This window comes from Ictidomys tridecemlineatus, chromosome 2 (assembly GCF_052094955.1).
Source record: "Ictidomys tridecemlineatus isolate mIctTri1 chromosome 2, mIctTri1.hap1, whole genome shotgun sequence".
NCBI classification, from domain to species: Eukaryota; Metazoa; Chordata; class Mammalia; order Rodentia; family Sciuridae; genus Ictidomys; species Ictidomys tridecemlineatus.
In genome coordinates this window covers 182,391,778-182,411,778 of record NC_135478.1, presented here as the reverse complement: position 1 = coordinate 182,411,778, position 20,001 = coordinate 182,391,778, and positions in this window count along the sequence as shown.

The window sequence follows — 20,001 nt, the reverse complement described above, 5'->3', positions numbered from 1 at the left end:
TAAAATAAATGGCAGAGGAAAACAGCACTAAAATGGGGATTGCAATGCTGTATAGGATTGTTGTGAGGAAGAGCAGATCACAAATAACTAAAGTGAAACCTCAGTGGGTTCCACACCTCTTATTACCTGGAACTCGGGCATTCACTTTAGCTGAATTCCTAGAATTGTTGATGCCTTGGAGTGCCTGCAAATGTCTGATTTCATTATTTAAAAATTTATGTTAAAACTTTAATAAAAATCAACACTCACTGAAGTAGGTTATGAACTGGTTTTCACACTGTGGAAATCACCAGTGCATTAGCTGGTGGTGTTGGGCTAATTAGATTGGGGGCTGCTCTAAATTAGAGGTTTTTTCCTGTCATCATTGAACCACAAAGACTGTGGCTGCATTAGAAAGGCTTAGAATATCTACCTTCCTCTTAGTCACTGAGCCAAATTTGTATTAGCAAGTACTCATTAGAGCACATACACACTGAGCTTATAATATGTCAGATGAAGCTAGGGCTTCCTGCAGCCCAGGCCCTCCTTACTCCTTGCTGCATAGAGAATCCAGCCATGTGCAGAAACTCTCCAGTGCCACGTGGAGAAGAGAAAATGCCCTGACAGTTATCTGTACGAGGGGTTCATATTTTATAGCAAAGCAAAACAGAAAGTATTCATTTTCTCCATGTATTTTGTACACTGAAGATTTGTCAAACATTTGTTAGCCCTGTAAGTTGCAATGGCATTTTGAAACCCAGCACAGTAAGTTACTAAAGGAAGTTCTCCATTTATTTCAAAGTTAAAATTTATAGCAATAAATGGAAACCTGACAATGCAAATGTGCTTTTAGCATAAAGCGATCACTTGATAGGTAAGGGAAAGGATAGCAGTGAGGAAAAACTCTTTAAAGAATATGCAAGTGATTTGCATATATGCAGGTATGCTATAGGAGCTTTTTTTTTGGAATGACAACGATTATTACTGTCTGACAGTTTAGAGAAGCTTCTATGATGTGGTAGTTGTGGTAAGTGGTCTTTCCTAGTATCCCTTGTTTCCTTTCTCAGAGAAAAAACCATGTTTCCCATCTGGGCACAGACCACTTTGAAAAGACTGCATTGTCCAGCCTTTTTTTGTACTAGGTGGAGTCATGTAGGATGAAATTTTATATGGAAAATTTGGGATGTTCCTCTGCTTTCTTGCCCCTTTTCTCCAACCCATTACCTAGAATATGAATGTGACTGCTGGAATACTTGCAGCAATCTTGCTCAGCTGAGGAATGGTAGAGCCGTATCTTTGTGGAGCTTGAGAAGTATACACGTTATTAACTCTTGCCTCCCTATTATTGCATTCTTTTCTGGGGAACACTATAAGTGTCTGTCTTGTCTAAACCACCATTGTTTTGTGAATATAATATTCAGTTATACAAACTGCCATATTCAGTTACACAAGATCCTAATTGACTTATATTCCCTCTGTTTTGAAGGCAGAAATTAACATTTTTACACTTCCACTGACAGCAAATCAAAAGCTGTGCATTACTGCACTTGACTTTTTATGCCATTTTTTTTTTGGCTGAATATAAGGAGGATGTGTGCTACTTTTAAAATGAGTGACATATACATAATAGGAGAGAAAATATTAATTATTTTAAATTACTTTTTAACATGCTACCAAGTAAATTGTCATGTAGTGGCATCTGTGCTGATATAATAATTACAGAAGTAGTTAACCCTGCAGATAAGGTAGCTCCTATAATGTTATGTCCAACATGACTTTCAGAAGTCCTTGTAAAGTAGAGCTGCATTTTGCACAAAAATTGCATTCTCAAATTAGCACTGCTGCAAAATCATATATGGTTCTCATTATCCTTTAGGTCCTCTTACAATTCTCAAAAAATTTGAATATATATAGCTTCGAAATACAGCCCTTTTCAGATGTCTGGGAAGTCAAAACATTCTTCATTTGTATTTATTGTAAAATTTACTCCTGAGCACAAAATTCTGAACCTCGTGGCATTTTTGCCAGCTTTGCTTCTGATTAATATAGTCAGCTTCTAAATTCCAATACACGCGTAGATTTGTTCGTTCCAGTGAATCTTAAACAAGGTAGGCGAGTGGCATCATGACCTGTAGGCAGGTTCAGTGTCAGCATAGTTGTTTTCCTTGTTTGGAAATGTCAGTGGTGTGTGCTTTTACCTGTCTTACAGGTTTTAGCTATCCATACCTCTCTAATCAACACGGTCTAATTTCTACGCAAAATGTTAATGTTCTTAGGGTACATTGTTTATTTTCAACTCTTCCAGATTATTTGTAATTCTGTGGGCAACAAGTTCCAACATTACTCTTTTATATTCAAGTTTGCTTGCCAGGTAGTATAAATAATTTATCAAATATATTATTGATAAAGAAAGAATATTGACTATTTTTCTTTCGTATTATACTATTGTACTTTCTTTGTCCTGGCTTTTTATCATGCAGTTTTCTTTTTGGTTGTTGGTTTTTTTGTTTTGTTTTGTTTTCTAGTGCTGGGGATTGAACTTAAGGTCTCATGCATGATGCATAATAGGCAAGAGCTCTACTCCTAAATTGTCTAGGCTGGCCTCTAACTTGCAATGCTCTTGCCTCAGTCTCTTTTGCCAATATTTTTAATCCACTGAGCAAATTCAGTGGCCAGGCAGAAATATATTTGGTCTCTGGGGATAAAATCTTAAGAATAAAATGAAAACTTTAAGTTTGTGTTGATGTGAAAAAAAGCAAATATGATTGTTTTCTTTAATGATTTGACAGAGGGGAGCACTGAAGAATCTTTTAATTCTGAATTAATTTTTATTTGATGAAAATATTGGGAGAAAACAATTTTCAAAGTTATATCTTGCTAAGAGTTATAAAAAGCATTATGAGTCTTGCTCTCTTTAGACCCTTAAATGTCACCCCATGGAAAAGCTTTCAATTCTTTAGCTGTTCCTTCTGGTATTCAGTTCTATGGATGTAAACAGTGTTGGTTGCTTCAGTTTATTGACTCATCAATTTTAGGAATTATCATTGGATTCTCATTATGAGAACTTAGGATTTGGTCTCCATTTGTTGGTCTTGTACTCTACCATTATTCTTATGAAAAAGATTTTGGTAAAACCCAAAAATCTTTTTTTTTTCTGATTATAATTTAAATATTTTTTCCTTTGAGCAAAATAATATTTTATGATTATTGTTCTCTGAATGACTTTCTATATTTTCCTGGAGATAATGGGCTTATTTTACACATTGATTTAATTCTCTGAATATGTAGGCTGTATGCCACCATGCAATCTGAAATTGTTTCTCAGATCATTTATTAATTGCATTTCTGTTTGGGCACCCAGCTCCTTGAGCCCTTTGTCCTCCTGCAGCTTTGGAACTCATTGCTCACCCGACTTAATGAAGGGCTGGTGTGACCACATGGCAGTTCAAAGACTGTCTCTTGACTCTTCCTGCATTGGAATGGTGGTTTCTTGATTGCCATGCCTTCTTCTCTGGTTTATTCTTTATGTTGGTAAAGCATACCATCTAATGGCTTTCTGAGAAATGGTGCATGAGAAGTATTTTTAAACTTTTCCTACATAATTTAGCATATTCTAACTTCACATGATCAATAGCCCTAAGGTTCTATAATTCTATTTTAATATTCTTTAGTTGTCGATGGATCTTTTATTTAATTTACTTCTTTAAGTGCAGTGCTGAGGATCGAACCCAGGGCCTCACACATTCTAGGCAAGTGCTCTACCACTGTTCTATGTTCTTTTTTAAAATATTTTTTAGATGTTAATGAACCTTTATTTTATTCATTTATATATATATATGGAGCTGAGAATCGAACCCAGTGCCTCATACTCTACCAATGAACCACAACCTCAGCCCTGTCCTATAATTCTTGATTAAAAATAATTCAATTGCAGCACTTTTAGGGAAACGATTTTTTAGGCTCTTCTAGCTGCCAATGTTTAAGGTGAGAAATCCAATGCTATTCTTACTCTTCATCTTTGTTAATTGCCTTGCCTTTCTTTCTTTTCTGAATGTTTTTATAACTCTCTGTATTGTGGGAATACATCAGAATTACCTGTTCTATGTAACTCAAAATAACTGAGATCATATAGGCCAACTTGTAGTTGTTTATATCAAAATTACTTTTCCAAAGTAATATAAGTAATTTTCTAAAGAAAAATAGAAGAGGAGAAGGGTTGAGACCTTACATGGAATTAATTCATTTTCCAAATTCTGCGTCTTTCTGGGTACTTAGCGATATCCATTCTTCTCAGTTTTATTCAAAAATATTTCTCATCTGCCTTAGACCATAAACCAGTCCTAGAAAAGATGACTAGTGACTTCACCTGCACACTAAGGTAGCTCCAGGACCAGGCAGCTACTTCCTTTACAATAGAAGTCTGCATGCATCTACAGGAGCTGAATTTTGGAGACATCATCAGGATAGCCTGGCTGAGAGTCAATATTGAAGATGGTCAATGTTCTGACTGTGGGAAAGTACACAGGCTTTGTCCTTCTGTACCTTATAAAATTATATTTTAAATTGCTAAAATAATATATATTAAATAAAGATAACCTGGAAAAGGCAAAATTTATTTATGATTCCAGAAATGATAAGTATTCAGATTTTTACATATTATAGAACATTGTGAGCTGTTTTTCATTTTAAAATTATATAAGGAACATTTACCTATGTCAATAAATATTATTGTACATATTGCATAACATGATTTTTTTAATGCTTAACACATTTTTTATTGACACAATTTGCATGTTTATAGTATATGACATGTGCTTTGGTATATGTATCACTGTGGAATGATTTAATCAAAATGCTAAATCTTAACATATACATTATTTCACATATTTGCCACATTTTGGGGGAATGAGAACACTTAAAATATAGTCTTATCATATATCAAATATATTATACATTGTCATTAGCTATAGGTACCATATTTATTCAACTTGATTTTTTTTGGGGGGGGGGTACCAAGAATTGAACTCAGGGCACTCAACAACTGAGCCACATCCCCAGCCCTTTTTTGTATTTTTTAATTTAGAGACAGTGTCTCACTGAGTTACTTAGCACCTTGGTTTTGCTGAGGCTGCCTTTGAACTCACAATCCTCCTGCCTCAGTCTTCAGAGCCACTGGGATCACAGCATGCACCACTGTGCCCAGTCAACTTGATTTTTGGTGGTTGAATAGTATTCCATTTTATGGACATGCCATAATGTATATAGCCATTTTTATAAGCCTTGCGAGTTCAGAAGTTTCTATTTGTTTGATAATTTCTGCCGTCAAAATATTGCAGAACCTTGAGTGGCTCAAAATCTGTTGAATTGAAAATGAAAATGAGGTCATGCTAACATTAAATTATAATATCTCCTAACTCCTTCTTGTATAATTCAAATCTCCATTCATTATTTCTGGAAGACCCTGTAGATGTCTTACTGGTGCATAGGCACAAGTCATATTTGCTTTTCCCCTCATCTAATCCCCAGCTATAGTCATTTGTGAAGAGGTCTTGACTCTCCTGCTAATACAGGAGCTATCTGGATACTGCTGCTTCTCAGAGGTCCTTTGTAGGTGCTTTGCAGTGTTCTCAGAGCCTCATCCAAAAGTTTTTCACAAAGAAATTGGTAGACTATGGCTTCTTCTTAGTTTCTGAGCTCGATTTTGTTTTCTGGATTCTCACATAGTTATGCTTATGCCTAGAATCTCCACTGGCATTTCATAAAATCAGTCCTCAGCTCTGGTTCTGCTCACTTTTTAGTATAGTGGTTCTCCATCTTGGCTGCCCATCAGAGCTACAGGGTGGGCATTTAGGAGATACAGATGCCAAGGTAATACTTGAGACCTACTAAAATAATCTTTCAGGTGGAACCCTGGTATGTGTATTTTGGAAGTTCAGTGGGTAGGCTTTGCTGGATGTAATATATCCTGTTGGTGCAGGACCACCCAGGAAGGCCCCTCTATGAGGGGTCTTTCAACTTCTATCAACTCTTAGTTGATAGTTTACACTAGGAATCTTTCCTAGAGGATTGCTACTTTGTGCAGACACTTCAGGGAAGTTACGCCAACACCACAGGGATTTAATTATAGAGCACCAACTTGTCAAATCATATCTACCTAGTCTCTGTGATAGGCTCCACCTCCATGAAATCTGACGTGAGTCACTAAGTCAATGTACAACAAGACTGCCTCTCAAGAGGCTCCTCTGCAGCCCATATAACTGGGTAAGGGCCTGACATCATGTTATTTCAACCACTGATCTGACTTCTTCCTCTCCCCATCTGGAGTACACCTGTTCATGAAAGCACACACGCACACAGAGGGACACATACAGTCAGGACTATTCCTTCTTTCTTGTAACAGATTAAAAAAAAAAAAGCTACATAGCTCCCAAGTCATCTGCTACTTTCTGCTGCTGCATTTATTGACCAGTCTTTAGACCTATCTCTTTTTATTTCCTAAGTGTCATGGGCTGATCATAAGGCTTTTTCTTTATATGGCTTTCCGTCTTTCTGAAAATGTATTCTTACTTAATGCCTGCACTGTAGAAGTTTCCATTCCTCACCCCCTTTCTAGGATATCTGTCTATCCTAGTTTCTCTGGGTAGGGGGGTAGTCAGGTAGAGTGATTGTCTATAGTTAGTAATTACTAAGTGACATTGAGTGCGTGCATTGGTCAACTGGGAGGAATGGGGGGAGAGGATTTAGAGAGAATTAAGTGTCACTTTGAGACAAAGATGATAGCAGGTAAAATAAAAGATTCTCAGCTTGAGAGGGAGAAACTCAGATGTGATCGAAGCAAGATGAAGAACATATGTGTTCTTTGGGGGACATTGCCTAGATTTCCTTCAGGGGCCATATTCCAACTCTGAAAGGTGGGAAAGGGCTGATGTGGTTGAGCATTGTCCAAGACAGGGACTCTACACTGTTATGAAACATGGCAGTAAAAAGAAAAGAGCAAATAGCTTTTGTATGGAGCAAATTTTTATCCTCCTCCTTCTTTGAAGTATTTTTTCATGTACTTACTTTATCTTTGGCTTTGAAGTTAAGGACAGTTCTAAATATGTATTTGTGGTTTTGTGAGATTTGGGTATAAGGAGTAAAAAATGTATAAATCCTTTTCCTCTATAGGGCTTCAAGCCTGCCCATAATATTCTGTTTCTTCCATTGACAAATGAATAAAAATTTTGAACATCTGTATCTGCTAATAACAGCTTAATTTCAAGAGAGGTCAGGAAGTGGAATGTGTTCTCTGACATTAGGGATTCCCTATCCTACAACATTCAGAATATGTATATTATTCTGATTATAATTGACCTAAGTTTTAAGGAAGAGAGGAAATATAATCTTTAAGTAAAAACAAAACCACTTTTTTTTGTGTGTGTGTGTGTGTGTTATACTAATTTTAATTATCATTGTCTTAATTCTCATGAAGAATTAAATCTAGTAAGATATACATGTTCTTTAGTTCCTTGCCTTAAGGGTGCTTGAATGAAGTTTTTAAGGTTTTTCCTGGAAGAAGGTTAGCATAAAAAGACTTTGCTTATTTAAATATCATGTCTCCATAGTCTCTTCTTCTAAAACATCTTCTTAAAAGATTGAATATGGCCTGGCTAAAAATCAGAGGGATCCAGCTGCATTTCCCCAGGTCCCACTCCCTGCTCAGAAGTGGCCACAATCAATGCTTTGTGTCTAGCAGAAAGCATGGATTCTGCTGCACAAATATCTCCACCGAGACACTGAATGGTCCTGGAAAGCCAGAGAAGAGCTTTGTGCCAGCAACTTCCCTAAACTGTCTTTGAAACTGACCTTATTAAATTTCTGCTGGGGTAATGTGCTCTGGGGATTTTCTGAGTTACTTGAATGGATAAAAAATGAGCTCTCAGTCTTTGACCCAACTCCACTTAGTAGAACTGGGTTCATGAGAGGTGAGCAGGGCTTCTGTTTCAGGCTGCAGGGAAAACTCACAAGGGGCTCACTCCATGCTACAGGCTTCTATTTCTTTCTGCCTGCGTCACAGACTCCTTATCTGCTCCCTCCCTTTGTCTCTTTCTCCCCGTTGAAAATACCAAGGTCATGTTAATATAAATAAGAGAAAATAACAAATATATTATTTTTTTTTCCTCTCTTTTCAGGGAGTGTATACACTGGGGACAAGACTAGCACAGCTTCTCTCTAAACCTGTGGGCTTGAGGCTGGGTTTCCTCTTTGGAGTTGACCCAGCATCACACTCTTCAGGTCGGTGACAGATGCCTGGACATACGCAGAGTATTCCCAAACTTCAGCCACTGACATAATTCTAGTTGCTGTCCCAGGGGGCTCCAAAGGGCTGTTAACAGTGGAGTCAGGCACTCTCTGGGTTCACGAAAGAATCTGCAATTAGACTTTAGCAAAATAAATAAACTATTGAAAAGAAAGAATAATTAGTGATAAAAATGTGTTTAGCAGGATGCCATATGAGAATGATATGATAAAATGATGTGTGAACACACAGTCTTCGGGGTATGGGCCTCTACCTGAGAGCAGAACCATGAGGTTGAGGCAAGACTCATCTCTCTCTCACGCTGACCTGCTTGCTGTCCTGATGGGCATGTGGAAACACGTCAAAATCTGTGGGAGACAAAGAAGATTGGGGAAGAAACCAAGACGACATCGATGTAGTTACTGAAAGTGGCTTGCATGAGTGAAGAGGAAAATAATAAGGCTAATGTTCTGTCAATAATCCTGATGAAACTTTTTTAGGTCCCTGGAGGAAAGGGTAAGAGGAAAGGAGGAGGGGAGAGGCAAAGCAGAATAGTGAAGATGAGGAAGAATGGTGAAAGAGAGGGGTGTTGGGTGGTCATGGAGAGGATCCTTCCTGTTAGGAGGGGCAGGGTAAGGAGACATCCACTAAATTTTCTAATCCACCCTTCTTGTGTTGGGGAAATATTAGTAAGAATGTCAATCCAATTAACAGGCTGGAAGGGGATGTACTCTATGCCAGATGCTGTGTTCCATGTCCTGAGGGATAAGAAAAGGAAGGAACAGTTCTCTCCTCAAGGGTTTTTTGCAGTTTCAAGGGAAATGACACATGCATACACCACGAAACAATAATTCATTCCCACTGATGTAAAATCTAAAACGAAGATGCAAGCAGGTAGGTGCATGGAAACATAAGGGAGTGATGCTCCCTCAGGAAAGGCTTCACAGAACAAGCGTGACTACAGAAATAACCTGGATTTCAGCTGACACCAGAGAGGACAGTGTCCTTCCAGACTGAGGGGCGAGCTTGAACAGAATGAGGCATGGAGCTGGTCAGGCTACTGGTGTGTGGAGAAAGGTGAACTCTCTCACAACCAGGCTGGGCCAAGTTGTGCTGAGCCTATATTGTCAGGCAAAGAGGCTTGATTTATTTGTTGCATGAGATGGAGATATCTTGACAGTGATCAAAGAAAAGACTGATAATCCCATAGTTGGGCTTAAGGAAGAGGAATCTAAGAGGTGTTCTGCACGATGCTACTGTAGATAAAGAGCTTTTCCAGGCAATGCTCATGTGTCTCTTGCAATTATGCATATCTTGTGAGAAGAGGCATTGAGTGCCTTTGTTCTGGACCATCTTTATGGTGAAAAGCCTTGGAAGATATACACAGTTTCTTCTTCCAGGGCAGAAACAACAAGTTCTACTTTCTGTTATAAAAGATTCAATTCCCTTAAGTTCAGGACTTGCTCTCTTGTAATGAAACCCATTGGATGAGCAGGGATTCAGCTGGGCACTTTTTCAGTGCCCCATAGAACTTGAGGATAAGGAGAACTGACACAAATATGCTGCTTGCTTTGCTGTGAGCAATGAAGTCATCTGTCTCTGCCCCAGCAGTCTCATGACTTCTGCTCTAACTCCTGAGACCATGGCTGGCTAACTTATTACCAGCAAATAGTGTAATATCACAATCTCAGCATAGCTTTTTTTAAAAATAGTTCCTGGGGAGATACTAAGAAACTCTTTTAGTAATCTTAATAGTAAAGTCTTATGTTAGGACAGAGATAGAATATTGCTCTATTTATTTTTGTATCTAGGAACCTGAAAGTTGCCCAGCATTATAGTACCTAGAAAATGCTATGTCTTTATTAGAAGGTAATGTGGACAACAGAAATCCTACCTCAAAACCATCCATGATCACCAATTCATCCCCCACCTATGTCTGAGATTTTCTCAGTTGAATCTTAGAAAACCAGGCACAGAGTGGGTTTCCAGGCTGCCTATAATATATATAGAATCCTTTTACACTTTAAGTTTGCTCTTTCAATTGCCCAAGTAAAACCAAAATAGATGTCTCAGAATATCTTCTCTATTGTTACTATCCAGGTGTTTAGCAGCAGGCTAGCACATAGCAGATAATCAGTCAATATTTAGAGCCTGGAAGAGCAATTTAAAAAGTAGCTGACATTTACACTAGAACTAGTTGAGAAATTCTGAGAAATCACTCAGGCCATTTCCATATTTTTCCCTTTTGAAAGTATAGCCAGAAAAGATATTTCAACTGGTAAGAAGAAAAGATAAGTATCTGAATATGTGAATATATTAAATAAAATTCTAATTTTTTTCCCTATAAATTGCTTTGGGGCCTTTGGCTTCATTATGAAGCACATCTTAAATTAAAGGATAACAGTTTTTCAACTTTTGGATAGATTCACAGTATCTTTAATTTCTTACAGAGATGACAAAGAATGGATTCTGATAAGACTCAAACATGATGATTTCCGACTGAAATATAGAAACACTGCTGAGACTTCATCCTTATTATTTGCAACCAGTAATTAGCTTTAAGTGTTTCTCAAAAGTGTGAAAAATCAGATTGACAACTCTTCACTATTGGAAGGAATGGCTTCTTAATTGTGATTGCACAAAACCAAAAATGCTTCATGGTGCTGCTTCTCCTGTCAAGTGTAAAGATGGACATGTGGCTGGGAGACCTCCATTGGTCACTGTTGTTTAAGACCAGAGTCATAGATTAGAATCCTATATTGCCCTATGTGCTCTGACCTCTTCTGCCCTGATCACTACCTTAGGAATAGAAACTTAGTAGAGGTCGGACCCTCTTGATGGCATATCACTTACGACATTACACAAGATGATGGTAAAAAGGAGCCATTGAGTACACATGCCCTCTGCTTTGAGTTCATAACTTTTTCATGTGCAAGTGCAATTTAGCCCAACAAATATTAATTGCTCTTATATACTTCTGACCATGTTGTAGGCCAAGAAAATCTGAATTGGTATACTGCACATTCCAGAGAAGCTAATAAACTGAAACAAAGAGAAACTCGTAAAACTTTGAATCAAATCAAGTCAAAGTAAAATAGAAATAGTATAGAGCAGCACATAACTAAATTCTCAGAGCAGTAGTTTATATCTACATTTTCTTGAAATAATTTCTCTCAAACTATTCATATGTATGCTTGACACTAGTACCTTCATCATTTCTAGAGCTATGTTTTTGAGTCAATCCCTGTTTTTCCAGAACAGATCATCCTCACTTCCAATTAATCTGATTGTGCTATCAACCTAAAAGCAAAATCTAGGTATGCTTCCATTTTAGTTAACTTTGTGTCTCTAAACTAAAACACCTGTAAAGAGCAACAGAGGAGTACATGTTTATTTTGGTTCATAAGTTCCATCCATGGTTGACTGACTCCATAACTCTGAGTCTAAGGTGAGACAGAACACCCTGGCAGAGGGCTTGGTATAGGAAAGCAGCTCAAGACCTGGCAACCAGAAAGCAGAGGGAGAACTCTGCTCACCATGGAAAAAAGATAAACCCCCAAAGCATCCACCCTGTCTGGTGACCTACTTCCTCTATCTACACCCTATATAACTGCAGTTACTATACAGTTAATCCACAGCAGTGGATTAATCCATTGACATGCTACAACTCTCATAATCTAATCACGTTACCTCTGAACATTCTTGCATTGTCTCACACATGAGACTTTGAGGGCAACCTCATGTCCAAACCAGGACAAATTTTGTTCCTAGAAATGTCCCCTAAGCATGAGTTTTCATTTTTGAAATATGGGGATATTAGAAAAATCCCCTTTCCTTTGCCTTTTATCTTGTCTGTGCACAATTTCTGTCTTCAAAGTGCCTTTACTATATTGTTTTAAAAGTGATCTTTAGAAGGTTGAAATTGTGAAATCATACTCTCAGGAATAATAATCAGATCTTCCTTTGTCCTCTTTTTAAAAATATATGATTTTTTTCCTAAACTGACTCCACATCCTTAAATATTCTCCTCACTCTTATACTTCTCCGTGTACATTTGAAGACTATATTTTCCTGTCTTAATCCAAAGAATGTTCTAAGACTTAGCTTAGGTATGTACTCTTGCTTTTTACTCAACAATTATAATTTTTCTCCAGAAAGCAATGCTATTTAGTGAAGAGTTGTTACAATTAAGGTAAGCTTTCTCTGTGAATGCCTTCTATCCCAACATCAGATAATCCAGCAATTTTCATAGATAGAAATTTTTAGAGATAAGACACTAGCAATTAATCAGTTCATATAAATAAAAGTAAAGAAGCATAGATTTGCATCTATATGATAAAATGTAGCAAAAATTTATTGAATCTGCTAAATTGATGATAAATGCTGGAGATTGGAGAGTATGATAGAATCACTCTTGAATGTTGATTCTTTTTTCTACATGGTCTCATTAATTTTGCAAGCTTAATGCGTCTTACCATTGTCTTGCACAAAACTGAACTTAAAAACAGTTGTGGCACAGAAAAATCACATTTAGGTCAAAATAAAAGCTAAACACAAGAGGGCTTTGATGCCTATGGAAAAAGTACATGTGCACAATTTCCTACAAAGAGTCACAGAGAATCCAAACTTTTTCATCCAGACTCATTCAAATTCATATCCAAGGAAAAGTGTTTCCTGTTTCTCAGAGCATGGCACACAGGTAAAATTTCTTCCACATTAGTCTCTGATGACTGACTTTTATGTTGAATAAACTTGTGGATCTTTGCCCCAAATTATCATTTCAAATTATTACTTCTTAGAGAATAATTATTTAATGAGTTTTCAGATGAAGTAATCATTATGGGACAAAACCCAGAGAATTTGAAGGAAATAATAATTTTGAAAGAAAAATTTTATCCTTATGAAAACTAGACCAATCCTGCAGTAGTTATGTGAGGTGAACCTGTCTCCCAACCTAGATGCCATCTTTGGTGACTCAGCCTGAAATGCTCCTCTCCTCTATCACCCTCTGTGTGAATGTTCCCATTTTTTGTGCAATATTTTCAATGATCTCTTTGTGTATTTCCTGTACTGTATCACAAGATCTTTAAGCGAAAACCTTGTGATTTTTTTTTTTCCTATTGGGGTTTGAACATAGGGCTTCCTGCATGCTGGGTAAGTATCTATTATTGAGCTACATTCCCGTCGTATTTTTTAACATTTTATTTTGAGACAGAATCTTACTAAGTTGTCCAGGCTGGCCTAAAACTTGGTAATCCTCCTGCCTCAGCCTCCTGAGCAGCTGGGGTCACTGGCACATGCCCCCACATCTGGCAGGATCACAATCTTTTTGTCTCTAACATTTAACTTTGTACTTGACCCATAATTTGTTTATTTGTTTTTTATGATCCTGGGGATCAAATTAAGGGCCTCATACATGCTAGGCAAGTGCTCTACCACTGAGCCACACCTCCCACCCAAGTTCTTGATCAATGGATGTATCAGTTCACTTTCACTACCTGGTCCCAGATTAATATAAGTTTCTGTGCTACCTACTCAATAGACTAAGAGAAAGTTGCCCATCTCAAGTTATCCCAGTAGAATGATTAGATCATTTTATGCCTGAGAAAACATTTCTTCCCATCAAAATTACACTTGGTAACTTGAGTGGAAAAATATTTTGGAGATCAAAGTTTTACCTTTTGTTCTTTGTTTTACCTATTTCAATTGGAGAAAAATCTTGGCTTCTTTCTGTAGTGATCTGAGACTATTTGCTCTGGTACCAGATGGCCTGTCTTCTACTTGAGATGGTAAATATCTGGCAGACCTTGTCAGGGCATGTGCCAGTAATGTTATTCATGGGGAAAGTCTTCTAAGTGACATGCCCATCTCTGAGGGCGTTTATCTGGAACATTTGCTACCTCTTTAGGTGCCTCAAGATCCCATATTAAAGACACCAGTTTAGTTGTAAATGGTTGCAGGTCATGGGCTTAGGGCCTGGAAGAAATCACACTGTGGGAAATGATCAGTTTATTCTTTTCCTTTCTCGGGTTCTGAAATGTGCTTATAAACTATTGGTGGGAACAATCCCATTTTCTTTTTACAGACTGTCCACCTTGCACTGATTTCTTCACATACTGACAACCGATCAAAGTTTCTTAGCGACTTCAACATCTGCTAAGAGATTGAGCCTGGGAAAACATCCAGACTGTCTTCTTCCAGGCCTTTCCCCACACTCAGCAACTGATAACCTCTCAAAACATCAGGATGTGCTATGACAATATGTTGATGTCGTGAGTAGAGGCATCCCTGTCAGCAGTACCATATGGCTTTTTATAAAATGAAAATGGGTTTGAGTAGAGCCATCCCCCTCTTTCTACCTCTTGTGACAGCTGACAGTCATTGGAAAGTGAGGTATCCAGAGATGGCAGTAAGGATTCTGGAACACTCTCTTTAACGTTCTGATTATACAACCCTGACTTCACTAGCATGTGCCCAGCCCTCAGAGAAAGGATCACTGGATGGATCACCATTTCAGTGTTAGGTATATGGACTCATTTGAAATGTTTGTGTGCGTGTGTGTGCGTGTGTGTGTGTGTGTGTGTGTGTTGTTTGTTTGTTTGCTTTTAATTTGGACTCATTCCTGCCTATCACATGACCACCTCAGAAATAATGGCAGTTGACATTCATCAAGCACTTATGTATCAGGTTCAGTTTGAAGGAACTTAAGGATTTTGACTCCATTTTGAAATAATCTCATGGGGTCCATACTTTATCGCCATAAGTGACTTCTCATTGAGGTACAGAAAGGTGAAATTGATTCCGTAAGTTCCACAGCTAGTAAGTGGTAAAGAGGGGCTTTCAGAAGTAGAATCCACATTCTCAAATCATTATACCAAGTAGTAGAGTATGAATGTCTCACTTGAAGTGTCTGAGTTGCCTCAGCTTTTTATTTACTCTTTATTTTTTTTAATTTACTCTTTAGCTTACAAAGATGCTATTTCCATAGGGAAATCATAAGGATATATTACTCCCTTAAGAATTTCTCTTTTCAGTTGGATAAATTTCACAAATGGATAACAGTTTGCTCTTTGGAGCCAGTTAGTCTAACTCCAGAGTTAGACTAATGGAGAAAATATAAATCAATAGCATGTTAACAATGGGGACATAACACCTCTTACTGTTTCTTCTGATAAAACTCAATGCCAATTCATAAGAAAAAAGGAAACCAGTAACCAGAACTTTAACTCAATAAAGGTCATGCAGAAAGAATCTATAATAAGTATCATGCTAAATGGGAGAAGAAGAAAACATTCTTTTTTAAATAGTCAGGCAAAAAATAAGGATTATACTCTTCCCAGTTCTTTTTCAACATTGCCTTGAGCTTTTAGACAGTGTAATAAGAAAACAGCAAGCAATTAAAGAATTGGAAAAGAAAAAATTTAAAAAAATGAAATTTTTAAAAAATAGGAGTATAAAATATGCTTGGAAATAAGGTCAATGCATAGAAATAACAATTAGAAAAATGTTTTTGAGAGCACTTATTTGTAGTTGAGTATATCCAGCATTGTAATGCACTGAACTGGGTTCTTCTAAAATTCATATGTTGAAGTCTTCACCTGTAATACTTCTGATTGTATTTGTGTTTGGAAATAGAAGCTTCAAAGAGGTAATTAAGGTTAAAGGGGGTTGTATTGTTGGGTCCTGCCTCCCATATGTTTGGCAACCTTATAAGAAGAAGAGATTAAGGCACAGACCCATCAGGGAAGGACCCTGTGAAGACAAAAAGAGAGCAGTCAGTCATGTTCAAGCCGAGGATAGAGGCCCCAGGATGAAGCCAACCTTGACAATGCCTTAATTCTGTTTGTAATTCTATCATCCAGGACGCTGAGGAAATATATTTCTGCTGTTCACATCACCCAGTCTCCTTTGCACTGTTGTGGTAACCTTAGTAAGTTAATAGAAGTGTCTTCTGGTAGTAAATGCAACAAAAGATGCATAAGTGTGACTTTACTAAAAAAATGTTAAATAAGTTATAAGTAAATTATAATCACATCAGTGGTTTGAAAAGCAGGCTTAATATTATGAGGCCATCAATTCTCCTTAAATAATTGAGAGATTTAGTATTACTTCCATCAAAAGTAATAAAATTGAGAAAGTTGAATAACTTGAGATTTTTGATTCATTTCAAAACATCTGTAAAACAGCAGGAACTAAAAATAGTTTGAATATATCTCAAGAAAGACAGAGGATTTCTCATGACAGACATAAAGTCATTTTATTACACTGTATTAAGATAAAATAAAACCACAGTGAGAAAGAATTTATCACTCTTTTAATTACCTAAAATTAAAAATTATGAAATTAAAAAGTGTTGAAGGACATATGTATCAATATCCTCTTTTCCATTGCTGGTGGGACATGTATATTAGGATGATAAATTTGTAAAACAATTTGAATTTAATTTTTAAAGTTGAATATCTGCATTTACTATAATGATAGTACTCCTATACATTTCCAAGAAAAACATTTACACTATGTACCAGAATATAATAAAACTATTCTTAGCAGCTTTGTTCATAATAACAAGCATTAGAAACAACCCATATGCCTATCAAAAGAAAATGCATAATTATAGTGAAATATTGCACAGCAATGAAAATTATTGTTCTACTTTTATATAACCATGGATACATTTTAGTTTTTTGATGATCGAAAAAGAAAATCAAGTCTCAGAAGACTTTTATAGGATGGTACTTTTGAAAACCAAAGGAGGCTGGGTTTTGAAGCTGTAACCCCAGATACTGATGTGATGTTCCTTAGCTTTGCTTCATGTTCTGTGATGTTTTCCCGTTGGGGAATGTACATAGTACAACAGATAAGTGGCAAAATTGGGGAGTTTGGCAATCATGACTTACCAATCTAACTCTCGCTTTAGATATATTTGTTGGGATGATATTTTGATCTTTTATAGAGATTTATTGTCCACTTTCAGAAGTATGTATTTGGCTTTTCTGCCCTCAGACCATTTTGGCACTATTTGCACACTCATGTATTCATTGTCTTAAAGTCCACTAATTTCTGTCTTGGGTGTGGATGGCAATTGGAAGAGAAGACTCATCTTATTGTATTTTATCCTTAAGTCAATATCTAGAAAATCATTTCTATGCAGTACTACAAAGCTAATAATCATTACAAGAATCTATTTGCTGATTACCTGTGCTGTTAATTTTTAAAGTTTAAATGGATTAATTTGTAATAATAGTTGACATTTACTGAGGAGTTAATGTGTGCCAGTTATTTTACATGTATCATTTATAGTTTTTACATTTATGGTTCAGAATAGACATTAATTTTACTGTTTTATAAAGAAAGGATTTAAGGCAAAGAGATCCTTGTGAAAGTCGAATTGTTAGTAACTAAAATAACTCTTCTCAATTCTTTCTGTCTTGAAAATATATTTTGTTATAATATCCCCAATTTTTTGAGAATAATTATAGCAAAGCCAATAATCAGAGCAATTTACAAACTTCCATATGGCATTTTTGCAGAATCGAGAAAGGATTAAAATTGTGATGTTCAATTAGATTCAAATTTTGTAGCAAATAATTCAACTCATAAAAATTTTGTTTAGTTTTTATGGGAATACAAACAGTTTTTGAAGTCCTACCAACATAAGGACAGATCCCTCACTCATCTCAATGACATAACCTCATGGCATTCAGAAGTAAACTTTCTTTTGTCTGAATTGTTATAATCCTGACTGATTTGACCATTTTTGTAAAACTTGTTGTATAACCCAAATATTATAATTATTTCTGTGGGAAAATAATCCACAAAGTTCAAGGTTATAATTTACATTACTTAATATTCCCTATATAGAAGAATGTTGTAGAGAATAAATACTCAAACACCAGACGCATTAATTTTCAAATGTATTTTAAAATACAAATGTTGATGGAATTAAGTACAGCTGTGTACCACAATGATGGATATTGATAAAAACAACTCTCCAAGCACAGATGACTAAGTCAGAAACATTAGTTCTGATATTTCAATTTAAATGGATTTATGCTGTCTGTTACAGAGAGAGAACATTATAATGTTGACAAATGTGAGTTCAAGTCTTTGTTTTTTCACTGAGTTTTTAACCTACACCACTAACCTCGTGGAACCTTTGGTAGCTTAACACTTCTTTGTTTTCTGTAATGTGGTGATACCATATGCTCTGGTTATTTCATAGGATAGCTATCTGGCTCAAAATACATTATGTAGAAGCGTTGCTTGGATATTTTTGAGTAATTGTACTGGGTCAGGGATGTAGGAATGGCTAGCTAGCCAGTAAATTTCTTCATACTAAATTTGATTGATTCCATCATAATCCTAATTATTTTATTTATATTTATTTATTTGGGGTACTGAGGATTAACCTAGGGGCACTTTACCCATTGAGCCATATCCTCAGCCAATTTCCTTCCTTCCTTCCTTCCTTCCTTCCTTCCTTCCTTCCTTCCTTCCTTTCTTTATCTTGATACAGAGTCTCACTAATTTGTTGAGGGTAGCCTTGAACTTACAATCCTCCTGCCTCAGCCTCCTGAGTTGCTAGGATTACAGACATGAGCCAACATGAAGTGGTGCCTTCTTGTGGTAATGGAGATGAAACATTCCAGGCCATACCACAGGAGGTGCTTTTAACAAAACCAAGAAGCACATCCAGGATTTCTGGCTTTGAATCATCCACTAACTTCCAGTTTCTCTATAAAGGATATCAAAATAATATCCATTGTATAAAAATTTTGGATATCTGATAAAGTCAGATTTTCATAACCTTTTTTTTTGCATATAAATTTGTCTTTTGATGTTGCTAATCTCCACACAGATACTCTTAACAACTCCCATTCAGTTTGTGCATTTCATAGAAAAGCCTTTTTATTGCATCATTTGCATATTTAAAAAATAACAACAAAGTTGCAATGCAATTTCCACAAACCTAAACTTAAAAGCTAAAATTTCAATCTTTTAGAAGAGAGCATAAGTGAACGTTTTTAGAACCTTGGAATAAGAAACAGTTTCTGAGCAGAACATTAAAAAAGTCATAAATTGTATTTCATAAAATGAAACATTTTTGATCAGCCATTTTTGATCACCATTAGGAAATGAAAAAGCTAGCCAAACAATAGGGAACTATTCAGAATACATATATTTGAAAAAGAATATGTATCTAGATGTATGAAGAATAGGTACAATTTAATATTTAAAAAGATAATATCATAAAATTGGCTTGGAAAAGACATTTTATAAAATAAGATATATAAGTGACCAGTGGAATGCAAACTAAAGCCATAATAAGATACCTCTCTATTTTTAGAATCAGTAAAATTAAAAAGGCATATAATATCAAATATTGATGAGTACCTAGAACAACTGGAATCTTCCACATGACTAGTGGGACTAAAAACTAAAATCGCTCACCCACGTAGGAAAACTGTTTGGCAATATATTATTTTACACATATAACTCTACTATGACCCAGTAATCTAACTTTTGAGTAATTAATGTAGAAAAGTAACCGCATAGAGTCATAGAACAAAAGCCTTCACAAGAATATTCATAATATCTTTAGTTGTATTAGTTCAAGTCTGGAAGCAACTCAAGAATCCATGAGCAATTAAGTGGATGAGCACATTATATAGACTCATATTTAATGTAAAAGATAGATATTTCTTAGCAATAAAAATTACTGATATATGTAACAACTTAGATGA